Genomic DNA, 16,002 nt, shown 5'->3' with positions numbered 1-16,002 from the left:
TAAAAGACAAAACACTTTCGTAGGTTCTTCAGCTTTCTTACCTGTAGAGTTAATGGTTTTGTGGTCCGGTGGTCTCCCACCGAAAGGCTCTTCTCTGATCAGGCAGAGCGCAGATATTGTCAAAATGAGTTACCGACTCCTTGGCTATCAACATGCCCATTCCTCAGGCCTTCTCTGTGTGTTCCACTTCAATACCTGTGTCATTTCTCTCTTCCCATCTGCCTCACCATTCTGATTTAGTCATCGCTTCGACTTCAAAGCACCTGCTTTTCTATTTTTTAAATTAATAAACTTTAATTTTTAGGGCAGGTTTAAGTTTACAGAAAAATTATCAGAAAATAGAGAGTTCCCATTTACTTCCTCAGCCTTACCCGCTCTGGGCCAAGTATCCTTTATTGTTAACATTGTGCATTAGTGTAATACTATTCATTACAATTGGTGAGCCAATATTGATACATTTTTAACAATCACTCTTTGTGTTTTACATTGTCTGGGTCTTGTGGAGTCTGCACCAACTCCCAGGAGTGTCAGAATTGAATTGTAGGGCATCTAGTTGGTGTCCGGAGATGGGAATTGGTTAATGTGGGAAAACCCCACACATTTGGTATCAGAAGTGTTATGAGTAGAGGGAAAATAGTATAATGTCATGTATCCACCATCATACAGAGTACTTTGCTGCCCTAAAAATCCTCTGTGCTCCACCTGTCCATCCCTCTCTACTCTACCAACCCCTGGCAACCATTGATCTTACTGTCGCTATAGTTTTGCCTTTTCCAGAATGCCATATAGTCGGAATCATACAATATCAGTGAAGCCTTTTCAAATTGGCTTCTTTCACTTAGTAAAATGAATTGAAGTTTCTTCCATGTCTTTTCATGACTTGATAGCTCATTTCTTTTTTTTTTTTAAGATTTTATTTATTTGAGAGAGAGAGAGAGCACAAGTGGGGGTGGGGAGGGGCAGAGGGAGAGGGAGAAGCAGCCTCCCAGCTGAGTGGGCCAGGCTCCATCCCAGGACCCGGGGATCATGACCTGAGACAAAGGCAGATGCTTAACCGACTGAGCCACCCAGTTACCCCTTGATAGTTCATTTCTTTTTGGGCCTGAATAATATTCCATTGTCTTGATGTGCCACAGTTTATTTATCTATTTACCTACCAAAAGACATCTTGGTTGCTTCCAAGTTTTGGCAATTATGAATAAACATTTGTATAATAAATGTATAAACATTTGTGTGCAGGTTTTTGTGCGGACATAAGTTTTCAACTCCTTTGGGTGAATACCAAAAAGTAAGACTGCTGAATCATATAGTAAAAGTATATGTAGTTTTGTGAGAAACTACCAAACTGTGTTCCAAAATGGCTGTACCATTTTTCATTCCCACCCGCAAAGAATGAGAGTTCCTGTTGCTCTCCATCCTTGCTAGCATTTGGTGTTGTTGGTGTTTTGGATTTTGGCCATTCTAATAGATGTGTAGTGGTATCTCATTGTTTTAATTTGCAATTCCCTAATGACATGTGATGGGGAGCATCTTTCATATGCTGATTTGCCATCTGTATATCTTCTTTGGTTAGGCATCTGTTCAGGTCTTTTGCCCATTTTTTAATCAGGTTGTCTGTTACTTACATTGGCTTTTAGAAGTTCTTTGCATATTTGAATGCCAGATCTTTATCAGATGTGTGTTTTGCAAAGATTTTTTTCCCTAGTCTGTGGCTTATCTTTTCATTCTCTTCATAGTGTTTCTCACAGAGCAGAAGTTTTTAATTTTAATAAACCTCAGCTATCATTTTTTTTTTCATGGATCATACTTTTGGTCTTATATCTAAAGAATCATCACCAAATCCAAAGTCACCTAGATTTTCTCTTGTGTTATCCTCTCGGACTTTTATGCATTTTACACTTAGATTCATAATCCATTTTGAGTTTGTTTTTATGAAAGATGTAAGATCTATGTCTAGATTCATATTTTTGCATTTGGATACCCAATTGTTCTTAGCACTACTATGTGAAAAGACTATCATTTTTCCATTCAATTGCCTTTGATCTTTTGTCAAAGATCAGTTGACTATATTTCTGTGGATCTTTTCCTGAGCTCTCTTTTCTGCTCCATTGATCTATTTGCCTATTCCTTCACCAATACCATATTGTCTTGATTATTATAGTTTATAGTAGTAAGTCTTGAAGTTGGGTAGTGTCAGTCCTCTGACTTTGTTATTCTCCTTCAATATTGTGTTAGCTATTCTGGATTTTTTACCTCTCCATATAAACTTTATTTTTTTTAAAGATTTTATTTATTTATGTATTTGACAGACAGAGACAGTGAGAGAGGGAACACAAGCAGGAGGAGTGGGAGAGGGAGAAGCAGGTGTCCTGCTGAGCAGGGAGCCCAATGCAGGGCTTGATCCCAGGACCCTGGGATCATGACCCAAGCCGAAGGCAGACATTTAATGACTGAGCCACCCAGGTACCCTCTCTCCATATAAACTTTAGATCAGTTTTTCTATAACCACAAAATAACTTGCTGGGATTTTGATTGATTACATTGGATATATAGACCAAATTGTGAAGAATGGACATCTTGAAAATGTTCAATCTCCCTTTTATGGACTGAATTGTGTCCTCCCTAAAATTCACATGTTGAAGCCCTAACCCCTAGTACCTTAGAATGTGCCTATATTTAAAGATGGGGCATTTAAAAGAGGTAATTAAGTTAAAATGCACCCTAGCCCAATCTGACTGTTCCGCTGATCTATTTGTGAAGAGGTTAGGATAAGGAGAGGTTAAGACACAGGGGCAGAGATAACAAGGATGTGCACACAGAGGAAAGGCCATGTGAAGATACAGAGAGAAGGCAGACATCTGAAAGCCAAGGAGAAGGGCCTTAGGAGAAATCAGACTTGCCAACATCTTGATCTTGGACTTTCAGCCCCCATAACTGTGAGAAAATAAATTTCTGTAGCCTAAGGCACCCGTTCTGTGGTATTGTGAGTCTGCCTGAGCAGACTAAGATTACGCTAATTGGTTTTCAGTGTTGAACTAGCCTTGCATACCTGGAATAAATCCCATTTTGTCATGGTGTATAATTCTATTTATTCATTGTTGGATACAATTTTGCTAATTTGTTGAGGATGTTTGCACCTGTGTTCATAAGAGATATTGATCTGTAGTTTTCCTTCCTTGTAACATCTTTCTTTGGTTTTGGTATTAGGGTAATGTTGACCTCATAGAATTAGTTAGGAAGTGTTCCTTCTGCTTCTATTTTCTAGAAAAGATTATAAAGCACTGGTATAGTTTCTTCCTTTAATGTTTGGTAAAATTTACCAGTGAACCCAATGGGGCTGGTGCTTTCTGTTCTAGAAGGTGATTAAGTATTGGTTCAATTTTCTTTAACAGATATGGACCTATTCAGGGTATATATTTCTCCTTCTGTGAGTTTTGTGTGCATTTCAGTAAGTTGCAGCTTTCAAGGAATTAATCCATTTCATTCTAAGTTATCAAATTTGTGGGCATAGACTTGTTCATAGTATTCCTTTATTATCCTTTTAATGTCCATGGGATCAGTAGTGCTGGCCCCTCTTTCATTTCTGATTTTAGTAATTTGTGTTTTCTCTCTTTTTTTCTTAGTTAACCTGACTAGAGGTTCATTAATTATATTGATCTCTTCAAAGGACCAGCTTTGGTTTCATTGCTTTTCTTATTAATCTCTTATTTTAAATTTCCTTGATTTCTGTTCTATTTTTTATTATTTCTTTTCTTCTGCTTACTGGGATTTAATTTGCTCTTCTTTTTTTGTTTCCCAGAGTAGAAGCCTAGATAATTGATTTTGGATCTTTTTTCTTTAATAATACATTCAATTCATTCAGTGCAATAGATTTCCCTGTAAGCACTGCTTTCACTGTATTCCACAAATTTTGATAGGTTGTATTTTCATTTTCATTTAGTTCAAAAATATCTTTAAATTTCTCCTGAGACTTGTGTGTGTGTGTGTGTGTGTGTGTGTGTGTGTGACTCCTGTGTTATTTGGAAGTATGTTGTTTAATCTCCAACTGTGTTGGGATTTTCTCATGATCTTTCTATTAGTGATCTCTGGTTTAATTCTATTATTATCTGAAAGAAAATTTTGTATGATTTCTATTCTTTTAAATTTATTGTTTGTTTTATGACCCAGAATGTGGTCTATTTTGGCAAATGTTCTGTGTGAACTTGCAGAGAATGTGTATTCTGCTGTTGTTGGCTAAAGTAGTCTGTAAATGTCAATTAAATACAGTTAATGGTGTTGTTTAGTTCAACTATATCCTACTGATGTTCTGCCTGCTGGATCTGTCCATTTGTGATAAAGGGGTGTTGAAGCTTCCAAATGTAATACCACATTTATCTATTTCTCCTTGCTTTTCTAACAATTTTTGTCTCATATTTTGATGCTCTGTTGTTAAGTGCATACACATTAAGAATTATTATGTCTTCTTGGAGAACTGATCCCTTTATCATTATCTACACCTCTCTTTATCTCTGATAACTTTCCTTGCTCTGAAGTTTCCTTTGTTTGAAATTAACATAGTGCTTCCAGCACTCTTTTGATTAGTGTTAGTATGATGTATCTTTCTGCACCCATTTACTTTTAATCTTGTCTTTTCTTTAAAGTGGGTTTCTTGTAAACAACATATGATTGGGTCTTTAAAAAAATTTTTTTTTAAATTTATTTATGAGAGAGAGAGAGCACAAGCAGGGGGAGGGGCAGAGGAAGATGGGGGAGCAGACTCCCAGCCCGACTTGGGGCTCAATCCCAGGATCCCAAGATCATGACCTGAGCCAAAGACAGATGCTTAACTGACTGAGTTACCCAGGTGCCCCAGGGTCTTTTGTTTTTTTAACCTACTCTGACAGCCTGTCTTTTAATTGGTATATTCAGACAATTGACATTTAAAGTCAATTTTTATTATTGATATAGGTAGATTAATATCTTCCATATTTGTTACATTTTCTAGCTATTGCTCTTGTTTTTTATTTGTTTGTTTTTGTCTTCTTTTTTCCCCTCTCTGGTTTTAACTGAGCATTTTATATGATTCCACTTTCTCTTCTCTCTTAGCATATCAATTGTGATGGTCAGTCTTATGTGTTGACTTGACTGGGTCTTGGGGTGCCCAGATATTTCCTAAAAGAAAATTCTAGGTGTGTCTATGAGGGTGTTTCTGGATGAAATTAGCATTTAAATCAGTGGATGGAGTAAAGCAGATTGTATTCCGCAATGTGGGCAGGCTTAATCCAATCTGTTAAAGGCCTGAATAGAACAAAAGACTGGACCAGAGAGAATTCTCTCTGCCTACCTGATGATGTTGAGCTGGGACATTGGTCTCCTGCCTTTGTACCTGGACTGGAACTTACACAGTTGGCTCTCCTGATTCTCATGCTTTCAGACTCATACTGGAGCTGTACGATTGGCTCTCCTGGCTCTCCAGATTGCAGATCTTGGGACTTCTCAGTCTTGCATAAGCCAATTCCTTATTTAGACACACACCCTATTTCTTGGAGAACCCTGCCTAATACATCAATTATAATCTTTTATGAAACCTTTTTTAGTGGTTGCCCTAGAGTTTACAGTATACATTTACAACTCATCTAAGTCCACTTACAAATAACACTATACTGCTTCATGAGTATTACATATTCCTTGTAACAGAGTATTCCCAATTTTTCTCTCCTGTTTCTTATAACATTGATGTCATTGACTTCAATTATCCATAAACTAGAATCACCAAATGCATTGTCATTGTTTTGAGCTGTTTCTGTTAAATCAAGTAAGAATAAGAAAAATAAAAGGTTTTACTCAACTTTCATTTATTCCTTCTTTAATGCTCTTCCTTATGTAGATCCAAGTTTGTGATCCACGTCATTTTCCTTCTCTTTAAAGAACTTTTAATACTTCTTGTCAGGTGATCTAATGGCAACAAATTCCCTCAATTTTTGTCCGCCTGAGAAAATCTTTATTTCTCCTTCACTATTAAAGGACAATTTCACTAGATACAAAACTCTAGGTTGGTGATTTTTTAATTTCAACACTAAATAATTCATTCCACTCTCTCCTTGCTTGCACAGTTTTTGAAGAGAAGACATGTGTGATTCTAATTCTTATTCTTCCATAGGTAAGGTGTTTTATTCTCTGACTTCTTTCAAGATTTTCTCTTTGCCTTTGATTTTCTGCAGTTTGAATATACACCTAGGTATAGATTTTTCAGTATTTATCCTTCTTAGTGTTTTCTGAGCATCCTGGATCTATGGTTTGGTGTCTATTGTTAATTTTGGAAAATTCTCAGTCATTATTACTTCAAATATTTCTTCTGTTCTTTATCTCTTTTTTCCTTCTTGTATTCCCATTACATGTATATTACACCTTTTGTAATCGTCTTACAGTGCTTGGACTGTTCCATCACTTTTATTTTTTTATCTTTTCAGTTTAGGAATTTCTACTGACATTTCTTCAAGTTCACTGATTCTTTCCTTGGCCATGTCCAGTCTATTGATGAGCCCCTCAAAGGCATTTTCCATTTCTGTTAGAGTGGTTTTTATTTATAGAATTCATTTTGATTATTTCTTAGGATTTCCATCTCTCTGCTTACATTACCCATCTGTTCTTGCATGATATCTACTTTTTCTGTTAGGGACCTTAGCATATTAATCATAGTTGCTTTAAATTTCTGACCTGATAATTCCATCTCTGCCATACCTGATTGTGTTTCTAATGCTTGCTCTGTTTTTTCAAACCGTGCTTTTAGTCTTTCAGTAAGGCTTGTAATTTTTTGGTGAAAACCAGACAGGATGTACTAAGTAAAAGGGACTGAAGTAAATAGGCCTTTAGTGTGAGGTTTTATGTTTGTTTGTCTGGGAGTTAGGCTGTGTTTAGTGTTTACTATCGCCGTAGGTGTCACAAGCTAAAATTGCCTCTGGTGTCCTTGTTTTTGTCTCCCCTGTATGTTCATGCTTCGGTTTCTTAAAGTCTTCTTAAACAAGGTCAGACACATGACAGTCCTGCTGTTGTATTCCCCAGATATTATACAGGAGCATTACTGATGTGCTGGTGAGGTGTAGGAGAGGGGAGAGGTCTATGGTTTTATGATTAGGTCTCAGTCTTTTAATAAGCCTGAGCCCTGGACTGTGATCTTCACAAGAGCTTCTCAGTTGTCCCCCTACCCCTGCAACTTGCATGGAATAGGATGGCTAGAGGGGGCTGGAGTTGAGTGTTTTCCCTCCTCCAAGTTGGTTAGGCCCCAGTAGGTTAGTAGTTTCTCTTGAGGGCAGACCTTATTAAGAAGGACAGAATGCTCTGGCATATTTCAGAATGGTTACTTCTCCCCTCCTCTTACCAGAAGCCCAAGGGATTTTTCTCTAATCTTTGCTGTAAGAACCTGATAGGACTCATGGAAGTAAAACTCACAAAAAGGGGGACCCCTTCCAAATCCTGAGTTCCCCCAGGAGTTTTTAACTTTCAGACTTGTCCAAGTCTCAGACTGGAGTTTCTAGCAATTCATCAATTAAAGTTTGGCTTTTCCTACACCAATAACTGGTTCCCACCAAGATTTCTGTTTCTAAGCTACTGTTCCAGTAAGTTGTGATCCTCTGCCAATAAGCTGTGATTCTATCTGCCTGTCTGTCTCCCCAGTTTGGGAGGCAGGTGATTAGCTTATGACTTTAGTTCTTTAATAGATCTAAGAAGAGTTGTTGATTTTTAGTTTGTTCAGCTTTTTCTTTGTCATGAACACAGGAGTAACAACTTCCAAATGTACCAGATCAGCATCTTTTCTTATTATTTTATCACCTGAATCCCGTCCTCTGGCAGAGCCTTTTCTCAGGGCGTCATTCTGATATTGGAGACTACCTGGTGTTTTTGCAACCCCAAATAGACAAACTACTTTTGCATTTATAGTGTGGCTTTGGGCCTTGGGTGCCCACCTCTTCCTACCCCCACCCTGGAGGGCTAGACCAGACAGGTGATTCTCATGGGGGTTGCTAAAGCAAGCCTACTTGCCCTTGTTTTGTTATATGCCCTTAAAAACTTAGTAACTTGAAGTTTTGATGGTTCACAACTCAGTCATCACTAATTCAGATCAGCCCATCTCAATATTAATCTGAATTTGAGAAATGTCATTTACCTCTCATTTACAGTGTATCATTATTTAGGGAGTCCCAGGAACAAGTGAGGACAGCGTGGCCCAGATATCTAAGTATAGGGCAGTTCTTGTCCTGCCTAAGACCCATAATCCAAACCAGGCATCTATTTCTTCTTTAGTTTATCTCTTTGAGCTAGGCATGGGTTTTGCTGACTGGCTTTATTCTCTCCCCTTTGCCCCAAACTACTATAATGGGTTATTATCATCGAGTTGAAACTGCGGGGGCAGGAGACAAAAGAGCGTTCCATGGAGTAACTTAGTGTTACTTCCTGAGTTTTATCATTATGATAATTACCTGCTCTAACTGCTCCGGGGAGTAGGAAAACATGAAACAAGTTAATAAACTATATGCCTCAAATTTTATTTAGCAATCAGGAAAATAGAAATTAGCATCATGAGGCACATCATCAATGCAGGAGGGTGCAGGTGCCTGCAGGGAAGAGAAGCAGCGCCGTCTGTTCATACGATCCCTTTGTATGACAACTGAGAGATGTCTGTTAATATGGAAGAGGTGTGCTCGTATGCCCTTGGAGCCAGTGATTCTGCTTGTTACACATGTGTGTGGGAGACTTAGAATGTCCATCACCATACTATTTGTGACAAGTTGAAAAATGGGTGAACAACTTGTGGAGAATGTTACATAGACTTTCCATCAGCAGTGACAGTAGGTGAGCTAGAACTCCCTGTACTAACACGGATAAATCTCAAAGACAAAATCAGTTCAAAAAGCAAGTTGTGTGCACGATATACAAAAATTAATTCAAAATTTATTAAAGATCTAAATATAAGACCTGAAACTATAAAACTCCTAGAAGAAAACAGGGAGGAAGCTCAATGACATTGGATTTAATAAGGATTTCTTAGATATAACACCAAAAGCACAGGCAACAAAAGCAAAAATAGACAAACGGGACCACATCAAACTTAAAATTTTCTGTGAACAACAGCAACAAAAAATCAACAGAGTGAAAAGGCAACCATATAGAGAAAAGATGTGCAAACCATTTATCTGATAAAAAGTTAGTATCCAGAATATAAGAAGAACTCCTATAACTCAATAACAAACAAAACCAAAGAACCCAATTTAAAAATGGGCAAAGAATTTGAATAAACAATTCTCCAAAGGTCTAACAAGCACATGAAAAGATACTCAAACTCACTAATCATCAGGGAAATGTAAACCAAAACCACAATGAGATATAACCTCACACACATCAAGATGGCCACTACCCAAAACGCAGAAAATAACAAGTGTTAGCTAGGGTGAGGAGAAATTGGAATGTTTGTGCGCTGTTGGTGGTAATGTAAAACGGTGCAGCCACTAGGGAAAACAGTTCGGAGTTTCCTGAAAAAATTCAAAATAGAATTATTATATGATCCAACAATCCCACTGCTGGGTGTGTATATAAAAAAATATTAAAAAGGATCTCAAAAAGATGTTTGCATACCCATGTTCATGGCAGCAGTGTTCATGACAGCCAAGAGGTGGGGGCAACTTAAATGTCCATAAATGGTGCTCACTTCGGCAGCACATATTCTAAAAATTGGAACAATACAGAGAAGATTAGCATGGCCCCTGAGCAAGGATGACACACAAATTTGTGAAGCGTTCCATGTTTTTGTAACAATAGTGTCAACTATATTCAAATTAAAAATTAAAATTAAATAAATAAAAATAAAAATAAACTGTTGAGAGAAAAAAAATGTCCAAGAATGGATTAATAGATAAACAAAATGCAGCACATACATACAATGGAATATCATTCAGCCATAAAAGGAAAGAACTTCACATGTGCTACAACATGGATGAACTTTGAGGACATTATGCAAGTGAAATAAGGCAGTCACAAAAATACTCGATGATTCCATTTATATGAGGTATCCAAAGCAGTCAACTTTCTAAAATGTAGAATGGTAATTGCCAGGGGCTGGGAAAGGGGAAGGTGGAGAGTTGTGTTTGGTGGGTGTAGATTCAGTCACACAGGAGGGGTTCATGTGGTTGACAATACTATACACTTGGAAATGATTGGGAGGGTGAATTGCATGTGTTTTTTCTTTTTGCTACAATTTGTCTTAAAAAGCAAGTTGCAAAGTCGTATATACAGTGGAAAATCATGTAGGGAATATTACTCAGCCATCAAAAAATGAAATCTTGCCATTTGAAAGGACATGGATGGAGCTAGAGTGTTTTATGATAAATGAAATAAATTAGAGAATCACAAATACCATATGATCTCACTCATGTGGAACTTTAGAAACAAAACAAATGAACAAATGGGAAGGGGGAAAAGAAAAAAGGAGAGAAGGAAACAAACCATAAGAGACTCTTAACAATGGAGAACAAACAGGGCTGATGGAGGCAGGTGAGTGGGGAAGGGCTAGATGGGGGATGGGTATTAAAGAGGGCGCTTGTTGTGATGAGCACTGGGTGTTGTATGTAAATGATGAATCACTGCATTCTATTCCGGAAACCAATATTGCACTGTATGTTAGCTAGCTAAAATTTAATTAAATTTAAATTTAAAAAATTAATTTAAAAATAAATGTATCAAAGGAAAAATTAAAAAAGCTTAAAAAAAGAATATCACATACAGTTGTTTTTATAGATGCATATATATATATATATATCATGAAAATATTAAAGGAAGCATGAGAAAGGCAAACACAAACTGATGGTAGCAAAGACCTCTGGGGAGAGAATTATAGAGGATGGTCAGGTTTCTAGTGGAACTAATGTTTTTTTTCATTTTTTTAAAGATTTTATTTATTTGAGAGAGAGTGAGAGCGAGAGAGCGAGAGAAAGAGAGAGAGAGAGAGCACAGAGGGAGAGAGAGAAAAGCAAGCTCCCCGCTGAGGAGAGAGCCTGATGCGGGGATGGATCCCAGGTCCCTGGGATCATTACCTAAGCCGAAGGTGGATGCTTAATAGACTGAGCCACCCAGGTGACATTTTATTTTTATTTCTTAAGCTCTGAAGTAAATTGGGCAAAATAACTTCAAATTTGTTTTTTAAATTGCTCTCTCTTTCTGTTTGTTTGAAAAACTTGATAATGTTAAATGAAAATCTAGCCCCTCCTTCCTGCTTCCTTTCTCCAGAATCCTGCTGGCTTCCATACCGCCAGTGACCTTTCTGGGCAGGCTATACTGATTTCTTGCTGCTTTTGTCAAGAGTGCACTTGAAAACTGGCATGTACTTGTGATTACTGGAACTGGTTCCTGGATTTATTTATGCCATGGGCAAAAATAATTCTTCCTTTCTGAGAGACATGTCATGATTCTGGAATGTACTGGAGAGAACAAGCCAGAGGATGGGGCTCTTGGAAGTTGAGGCCCTGCACATAGGTCCCTTGGGTGGTACCTGGGCACCCAGCCCTCTGTGAGCAGGAAAAGCACCACGGAATGCTTCATCCCTGGGGGCCACTCCTCCTCTCAGCCTGCTTGTCGCTATGGCCAGGAGGGTGACAGAGGGAGAGCAAGGCAACACCCCTTTTCCTTGAGAGCCAGGTCTAAGCTGGGATAGTTTTTGGTCAGAGTCCAAATAAATTCCAAATATACATCAATCCCATCCATCTGTTTCCCCCAAGGACCCAAGTTAGTTGGGGTAACTCCGGGGCAAGCCCAAGATTTGGAATTGAATTTAAGGGAAAACAATCTCCAGTGCTGGGACCAGTCCCTCATGTTTCATTTCTCCTTGGCATACCCCAAAACAGAGCCTGTATCAGGGAGTGACCTGCCTGTGGGTTCAATGGTTTAATCAGTTGTACCTATGTAATGAAGCCCCCATGAAAGCCCAAAATGATTGGGTTTGAAGAGCTTCCATGTTGGTGAACACATGGAGATTTCGGGAGAGTGCCATGCTCAGAAAGGGCAGGGACGTTCCATGCCCTTCCCTTGACCTTGCCCTGTGCATCTCTTCCATCTGACTCTTCCTGAGTTATATCTTTTTGTAATAAACCATTGCTATAGCAAGTAAAGTGTTTCTCTGAGTTCTGTGAGCCACTCTAGCAAATTAATTGAACCCATGGAGGGATTCGTTGGCATCTCTGATCAATAGCTGGTGACAAGTACAGGGGACAGCCTGGACTTGTGATGTGTGTCGGGGAGGGGGGCAGTCTTGTGGGCCTGAACCCTTAACCTGTGGAAGCTGACGCTGTCTCCAGATAAACAGTGTCAGGGCCGAGATGAATTCTAGGACACCCAGATGGTGTTGGAGAATGGCTTGGTGGTGCAGGAAACCTCCAGACACACTCGGAATTGGGTGCAGGAATTTAGTATTATTTATGCAAACTTTTTATTTTTTAATTTTTTAAAAAGATTTATGTATTTATTTGAGAGAGAGAGAGAGTGGGGAAAAGGGCAGACGGAGAAGGAGAGAATCTCAAGCAGACTCCCGGCTGAGCTTGGAGTCGGCCCAGACAGATCAAGAGTCAGACTCTCGGAGCGCCTGGGATCGAGCCCCGCATCGGGCTCCCTGCTCCGCGGGAAGCCTGCTTCTCCCTCTCCCACTCCCCCTGCTTGTGTTCCCTCTCTCGCTGTGTCTCTCTCTGTCAAATAAATAAATAAAATCTTTATAAAAAAAAAAAAAGAGTCGAACTCTCAACCGACTGAGCCACCAGGCACTCCTATGCAAACTTTTTTTCAAAAGACTTTATAATAATGTGTTGCTTATATGTTGTGATCCCCATAAATAGTATATTAAAAATATTTAAGACTTGGGATAAAGTGATATACACCAAATTCATAATAGTGGTTGCCTCTGAGGAGGAGGAGGGTAGAGAGGAATAAAATTAAGGAATGGATAACAGGGGACTGGAACTTTATACATCATGAGTTTGTTCCAGAGAGAGATATGAAGCAAATGTAACTGATTAGCACCTGCTATTCTGAGGGGTGAGTACTTCTGTATTTGTTACGATATTCTTTGTATTTTTCTTTGTCTTTATTTTTTTTCCAAGTGTGAGAGTAGAGAGAATAATGCCTTACACTGCATGGTGGTTTGGTGCCCCAGTGCTTCCTTATGCACATCTGTGCTCTTCAAAAGCACCCTGCCAAGCAGGCAAGACTGGCAGGACACCTTTCTCTGGGACTCACAGGTGAAGGGGCTCACAGAAATTGAGTGATTTGGCCAAGTCTGTGGCCAGTAAACCTGGGCTCCCTGATGCCAAGTTCAGAGCTCTTTGCTCTATGTCTTCGTCTCTAAAGCTCAGGAGACACGTTGGCTTGCTGGAGGAAGATGCTGCTTCTTGAGCCGGGTTTCAGAGGAGCCAGGAGGAGCAACACTCACATCTCCCTGCGAGCCTACCATACCCAGCAAGGGTGGAGTTCCAGAGTGCAGCCCATGAGTACTTGATGAATCCATTTACTCGCTCAACAATTATCCAGCAAACCTGTGCTATGACCCAGGCCCCTTCCTAGGCACTTGAGATTCGACCAATGAACCAAACAGATGGACAAAATCCCCTTACATTCCAAGATCAATGTGGGGTGCCCTTGCGTTCCTCTTGGAGGGGAAGACAGAGACCCTTCTTCCCAGGGGAGGGTCCTCACCCCTCTCTAGGGCACAGTTCCCTCTTGGCTCTCTGACCAGGGCCTATCGCAAGCCCAGCCGCAGAGGTCACCCCTGGGCGACTCCAGCCTGGGTCCCAACCAATGGGAAGGCACAGAACACTCTGCCATGTCCTGATACACACACATCTTGTCCTCCTCTCCACCCCCCCCCCCCCCCTTGGTATCTGGGCAGAGCTCCCTTCTGTCATCTATGTCAGGTTCATTCTCTTCATTTACCCTCCTCCCCACTTGTAAGGTTTGTTTCAGAGTTTGCATAAACAATATCCAAAAAAATCAGTGACTGAATGTCCCCCTCGCAGCCCTTGCACCCAGACTACTTGTCCCTCCATTCTCCCTCTTGGTGCAGATAACCAAGTCAGACCAGTACCTGCGAAGCCAATGCCTGCCTTTTCCTTGGAACCCACAGCTATCCTTCCGCAAATGCCACTGGCTCTTCCTTCTATTGGAGGCTTGTCCCAACCACCCCTTTCCGATCTCGATCCCGCTCCACTCACTCTGGATCCTCCGTATCCTGCTCCGTTTTTAACCAAAGCACATCGCCTTCTAATGCAATATTTACTTACTGATCATGTTTGTCATGGCCTGTCTTTCCCCACCAGAATGTAAGCTCCATAAAGGCAGAATTTTATCTAGTTTGTCCTTGCGGCATCCCTAAGCACCTAGAGGAACACCTGGCATAAAGCAGTCCTTCAATAACCATATGTTGAACAAACAAAAAGGAAAGAAATTTATTCATCAGAAGCTACCAGAATCCAAACATATGGACATAGAGGTCTGGGCAGTGGGTGGATGGTGCCAGGACAGATATGCCCACAGGTGTGTAAAGACGGAGGATGCCTCAAGAGCCATGCATCCTGTAAGTGAGTTGCACGAAGCTTCAGAGCATGGCCCCCATTGCATGTACTCCAGGGGTAAGGAGTCTCTGCTCTACCCAGAGAACATGGGGAGGGCAAGCCAGGGCTTTGCAAGTCACCACAGCTAAAACCAAGGCTGACCCTGCCAAGTCCCCAAGTCTCAAACTCCCAGTGCTGTTTCTGCAGCTCTGGGGATAATTCAGGCCTGTTTTTCTAAAGGTGGGAGGGGGCAGGCAATAAAACTGAAATTAATGCAAAGAAGGCTTTTGGATGAAAACTACCTCTTCCTAAAATCTCACTGTACAGATTACACAGAATTCAAGATGTACATAGGGAGATATCTGAACACAGCCTTTGGGGGGGGGTCACTCAAGAAACTAGCTTTTAAATACAATTCAGTACAAATATTTATTGAGCACCTATGTCATACAAGGGTCTCTTTGGGGCTGTGGGCTCCAAACCAGAGTAAGTGTGGGCAAGGGACCATTAGATGTTAGAGCTGCCTGTGACAGCCTTCCCCAGGGGGAGCCTAGGAGAGCCTCAATCCATTTAACATGCAAATGTGAACAGTATTGCTCTCCAGGCAAAGCTTCATTGTTCATGTTTTCTTCTTTCCCAGGGAAGGGAGCTTCCCAAGAGAAAAATCCACATTTTCAATGTTCACTGTTGATTTTTCATGGTCGCCCCACCTCCTCTCCCCCTCCTTCCCTAGACTCCACTGTAATAGTGGATGATTTCTCCCCCAATCCACGGAATTTCATATGGTTCACCTCCAAGCTTCCTTTCATTTTATAGTCACTATTTTTTTCAGCATTCCCCAGCAGCAGATGCGGCTGAAGCAGAGATTTCTCAGGTTGGGTTATCAGGAAGGATCTTTGACATGCAAAGAACTATTTATTCTCTTCAAACCTGCACATGCAGAGTTCACTCTAAACCCTTATATTTTATTCATCAAGTCAGTCCTTAAAACTCCTGATGACAGCTCAGATGGTAGATCAGAGAAGATACGACTCTGTTTTCCACCTGGGAGCTGGAGCTCCACATACCGTCACCAGGTGAGGGCTCAAGTCTTCTCTATGAGTAGTCTCTCCACATGCTGGGGGATGATGGGAAATAAGAATCGATGAGCACCCATAGCTGGTCCTTCTGGGCAGTCACAAGGTAGTTTCTGATGTCCTGAGTCACAGATGCTGAGCTGCACATGGGTCATGGTGGCTAAGGTGTGTCCCGGGCTGAGTGGTCTTGACTCCTTTGTTCCTGGCTAGGCAGCATCCAAGTCTGCTCTGTGGTCCTCCTGGTCCTGAGTTCTTCAAACTCCATATTACAATGCAAGGAAACCCTCTCGACTTAAACTAGGCAGATTGTACATTTAGGACCAAGGGGAAAATTCTGCCAATTCCAGAGTCTGATATTAAATTGT

At 40.4% G+C, this 16,002-nt stretch overlaps 1 long non-coding RNA gene and 1 other non-coding gene across 2 annotated transcripts in view; one reads left to right on the top strand and one right to left on the bottom strand.

Moving 5' to 3' along the window:
- The window catches only part of LOC141370332 (uncharacterized), a 102,147-nt gene that overhangs the window by 45,172 nt on the left and 40,973 nt on the right, over positions 1-16,002 (bottom strand). The window lies entirely within an intron of this gene.
- On the top strand, positions 9,675-9,782 carry LOC112807943 (U6 spliceosomal RNA). Its single transcript, XR_003204199.1, has one exon. It is a non-coding gene; the product is annotated as a U6 spliceosomal RNA (small nuclear RNA).

The sequence above is a fragment of the Callorhinus ursinus genome, unplaced genomic scaffold (genome assembly GCF_003265705.2).
Source record: "Callorhinus ursinus isolate GAN/ISIS: 27379988/994484 unplaced genomic scaffold, GSC_fseal_2.0 scaffold32, whole genome shotgun sequence".
Lineage (NCBI taxonomy): Eukaryota > Metazoa > Chordata > Mammalia > Carnivora > Otariidae > Callorhinus > Callorhinus ursinus.
This window is presented reverse-complemented; position numbering and strand designations above follow the sequence as displayed.